Genomic DNA, 5,168 nt, shown 5'->3' on the forward strand with positions numbered 1-5,168 from the left:
TTATTTTTGCCACACCATGTATGTAAAGCTAAACAAGCTTTCTTTTAATTTCCATTTGCATGAAATACCTTTTTCCATCCCTTCCCTTTAGTCTTGTTTTTTTTTATCCATTTAACCACTCTATGTGTTTTGATTGGAGAATTTAGTCTACTGGCATTTAAAGTAATTATTGAAATGTATGTACTTATTGCCATTTTGTTTTTTGTTTTATTTCTGGCTGTTTTGTACTTTTGTTTCTTCTCTTGTTTTCTTCCTTTGTAGTTTGATGATTTTCTGCGATGTTATGCTTAGATTACTTTCCCTTTTTTGTGTCTCTTCTGTAGATTTTTGCTACCTGCTTACAATGAGAACTGCATAAATCAATACATATTTATAACAGTCTATTTTAAGTTGATAATTTAAGTTTAAATGCATCTTGAAGTTCTACATATTTAACTCCACACGTTTTACGTTTTTGTTGTCACAATTTTATTCGTTTGTTCCCAGTATTATTGAGATATAACTGACATACATCTTTTTATGTGTTTAAGGTGTAAAGCATTTTATTTTTTTCAAGTATTGATTATTTATTAATTTATACTTTTATCCATGCCTGCTTTTATTGTTTTATTTTTTAAGTATATTTTATTTATTATATTGTTATAATAGTTCCAATTTTTTCCCCTTTGCTCCCCTCCGCCCGGCACCCCGCTCCCCCAGCAATCCCCCCACCAAGTCCATGCCCATGGGTCGTACATACAAGCTCTTCTGCTTCACCCTTTCATATAGTCTTCTTCTTTTTTAAATATAATTAATTAATTAGTTAATTAATTTAACAATAAAAAATAACAATCCCTCCCTCTCAGACTTAAGACCCTTTATAATCTTAGAAAGGACAATGGAAGAAAATCTCGAGCTCCTCTAGCTGCTTCAAGCTGGACATGGTCATTGTCCTACCTACCCTTGGGTCCAGAAATCCCTAATAAGAGTGGGGGTGTAGAGGGGAGGGTGGCCTTCCCACAAGGGGAAGGATCGTGCAGACGCCAAGTCAGTTGGCTGTCCCCAGACAATGGCGTGCTTGATTTAACAGGCTGGCATCCTTGTTGTATTCTGGGGGCAACAGGCTTGGCAACAGGTTTAAAAGACATCATTCAATCCATAACCACTACATAACAGAAGGCAGGGATTAATTTTTCAATGTCCCACATTAGGGAAAAGAAGGGCTTCTTTGGAGGAAGGTGTGCCAGGCACATCTCACCTGTCCAAAACCCTTTTGCCCATTATACTTAGTTTGGGCTGAGGGAAATATTTTAGGTTTCCCCCCTCTCAGACCTCTGGGCTCTTTCTGTCCAAGCCATTAGGATAGAAAAGAGAAATCAGTTTTAAAGTGAAGCCCACAGACCACCCCATTCTTCACCAACCCAGCCACTTAGTTCAGCCAAACCGTTGAGTCTCAGGAGGCAGCGATGCAGACAGGATTAAGTGAGGCCTATACGTACAGACAATCACTCAGATAATGAGATCATAAGCTTATGCTCTATGAAAACAGAAAACACATGTTAATTTATGTAACATAACCCACAAACAAGTCTCTAAATCTGTAAGACTGTCTTATTGGAAAGACATCCAGTTGCAAGGCATTTGACATTCTTCTTGCCTGTAAAGTAAACATCTTGGATGATACCACAGACATAGTTTAACTTTCAAATGAAAACAAATTTTAAATGAAAGGGGACTTTTTAAAAAGTCCCTTTAAAAAGGGGCTTACATATATTGTGAAATTTTTACCACAATAAGTTTAGTTAACATCTATTATCTCATATAGACACAAAGAAGAGAAAAATGTTTCTCTTTCGTGGTGAATACAGTACTCAGGATTTGCTCTCTTAATTTAAATATACTATACAGCTGTGTTAACAGTAGTCATCAGGTGGTACAGTTACATCCCTAGTACTTGCTTATCTTATAACTGTTTTTGCCTTTTGACTACCTTCTTCCAATTCCCCATCTCTGCATCCACCACCTCTGCTAACCACAAATCTGATCTCCTTTTCCATGAGTTCAGTGTTTTGTTTGTTTGTTTGTTTGGAAGCTACATAGAAGTTGGATCATACAAGTATTTGTCCTGCTCTGTCTGACTTATTTCACTTAGCATAATGTGTTCAAGGTCCATCCATGCTGTCACAGATGATAGATTTCCTTACTTTTCATGGTGGAATAATATTCTATTGTATATAAATATCACATTTTATTCATTAATTTATCAGTGGGCACTTAGGTTGTTCTCATGTCTTGGCTATTTTAAGTAATGCTGTTATGAACACTGGGCCGGGTGTGTGTGTGCAGCTATTTGATGTGGTATTTTTGTTTTCTTTGGATATGTTCCCAGAAGTAAAATTGCTGGATTATATGATAATTGTATTTTTAATTTTCTGAGACACCTCTATACTCTAGACTATTTTCCATAGAGATTATACCAATGTACAATCCTACCAACAGTACACATCACCCTTTTATCCATATGCTTGCTAGCACTTAATATCTCGTCTTTTTTTTTATGATAGCCAATCTAACAGGTATGAAATGATATCCCATTGTAGTTATAATTTGCATTTCCCTTATGATTAGTAATCTCAAATAGATTTTCATGTATATGTTGGCTATTTGTATATGTTCTTCAGAAAAATGTCTGTTTAGGTCTCTAGCTGTTTTTAATTTGTTTATTTAGATTTTTTGCTATAGAGTTCTGTGAGTTTATATATATTTGAATACAGAGTGAGCCCATCTGTAGATGAGTGGATTAAAATACTGTGGTACATTTACACAATGGAATACTATGTAGCAGAAAGAAAGAAGGACCTCCTGCCATTTGCAACAACATGGATGGAACTAGAGAGAATTATGCTTAGTGAAATAAGCCAAACATTGAAAGAAAACTGCCATGTGTTGTCACCTAATATGGGAGACTAATGAACAACATAAATGAACAAAATTGGACAAGGAACAGAAAAACAGTTTTCCGGGGGGCGGGGGGGAGAGAAGAGGGTAAATAGGGGAAGAGTCTAGTAAAGGAACTAATATAAATAAACCATGGATATGGACAATGGCATGGGGAATGACTGGGAGAAGGGGTGGGCTGGTTCTGGGGGAGCAAAGGGGGGAAAATGGGACAACTGTAATATATAGAAAAACAACTTTTAAAATTGCATTAAAAAAGAATTCATTATTGTATTATTACTTATTAATTATTGTATTTTCCATACAAACAACTGTAGACCTACTTTTGCCCAACCCTGTATTAACCCCTAATCAGATATATGGTTTGGAGATATTTTTTCTCATTCTGTAGGTTGTCTTTTCATTTTGTTGATGGTTTCTTTTGCATCAGAGAAGATCTTCAGTTTGATATAGTCCTACTTGCTTATTTTTTTATTTTGTTGCTTGTGCTTTATGAATTAAATGCAAAAGTCGTAGCCAAGATCCATTTCAAATAGCTCTTTTTTTCTATGTTTTCTTCTAGGAGTTTTATGGTTTCTTGTGTTACATTTAATTTTGGTTCATTTTAAGTTAATTCTTGTGAGTGGTATAAGTTAAGGGTCTAGTTTATTTATATATATTTTTTACATGGGAATATCCAATTTTCCCATTGAGTATTCTTGACTCTCTTATTATTAGTTGACCTTATTTGCATGAATTTTTTTTTTTTTTTAAGGCAACAAATCTTTATTAAACGCCTGCAAAGTTACTGGGAGGAGGCCATGATGCTGGACACACTGTCAAAGTCAATCTTCTCCACGAAATTCTTGGGCTTAATGCTCTCTTCCTGGCTACAGATGAAGATCTGGCCCGACTCATCAGCACTCCAGCCGTATTTGCTCATCCACACCTTTAGCTGGCTGTCTGTCAGGTCCCCAAGCATCTCGGCCAGCAGCCAGCGGTCAATGTGCTGGTAAGTGATGCCCACAACATGGCAGATAAATTTCCGTACAGAATCTTCAAAACCAGTTATACCCTCCAAAAGGTCCATGTTTTCATCCAGAGCTTGCCAGAAAGCCTGGAAATGGCAGGTCTCCAGCAAGTCTCCAAGGTATAAAATCTGTCGGATTGGCCGTTCTTCTTGATGGGCCTGGTCAATCATGCACTTGCACAGTGTGAAGTCAGTGTGGGGCAGGTTGGTGAGGGCCTTCAGCAGGATCTGGGCGGTGACCGTGGTCTGAAAGAAGGCTGGGTTGAACTGCTACAGCTTCAGGACAGCCAGGTTGGCTTCCAGATCATAGGCATTCTCCTTGGCCTGTGTCTCCACATAGCGAGCGCTCCAGGGTGGCCAGATTCTCAGGATTGTATCTGTCAATACCCTTGAGCAACTTGCCCACGTTCGCTCTCATCTGTTCAAACATCGCCATGACTGCTGAAGGTTCCCAAGCGGGGAAGGACCCAAAGCAGCAGCCCGTGCGGTGTCCTCGAGGACCGGAAGACAAAGAGCGAATTTTTTTTTTTTTTTTTCTGGCCTCTCAATTCTGTTCTATTTGTCATGTGTCTGTTTTTATGCCAATACCCTACTGTTTGACTACTATAGCTTTATAATATAGCTTTAAACCAGAAGTGTGATGCCTCCAGCTTAGTTCCTCTTAGGATTGCTTTGGCTATTTGGGGTCTTCTGTGATTCTATGTAAATTTTAGAGTTGTCTTTTATACTGCTGTAAAAAAATGCTATTGGATCTTGATAGGATTGCATTGAATTTATTGATAGCTTTGGGTACATTTTCATATTTGGGGGCATTTTAGCATTATTAATTCTTTCAACCCAAGAACATGGGATACTTTATCATTAGCTTTTGTCATCTTTAAATTCTTTCATCAATACCTTGTAGTTTTCAGCGTAGAGATCTTTCACCTCCTTGGTTAAATTTATTCCTAAGTACTTTTTGTTTGTTTGTTTTTGATATTATTGTCAATGGTTTGTTTATTTTTTCAGATAATTTCAGACAGCATAAAAATATGCTTTTGGTTTTTATATGTTAATTTTATATTTGCAACTTTACTGAATTTGTTGATTAGATATAGTAGTTTTTGTGGAATCATTATGATTTTCTGTGTATAAAATTGTGTCATCTGCAAAACTAATATACCTCTTTCTTTCCAATTCTGATAGTTTTTACTTCTTTTTCTTGCCTGCTTGTTCTTTCTAG

General features: G+C 36.8%; 1 pseudogene; it reads right to left on the reverse strand.

Moving 5' to 3' along the window:
- Positions 1 to 3,682: 3,682 nt before the first annotated feature.
- Positions 3,683 to 4,249, reverse strand: LOC150008785 (eukaryotic translation initiation factor 3 subunit K pseudogene; annotated as a pseudogene).
- Positions 4,250 to 5,168: the final 919 nt, after the last annotated feature.

Source organism: Furipterus horrens, unplaced genomic scaffold, assembly GCF_987537825.1.
Source record: "Furipterus horrens unplaced genomic scaffold, mFurHor1.1.pri manual_scaffold_5, whole genome shotgun sequence".
NCBI lineage: Eukaryota > Metazoa > Chordata > Mammalia > Chiroptera > Furipteridae > Furipterus > Furipterus horrens.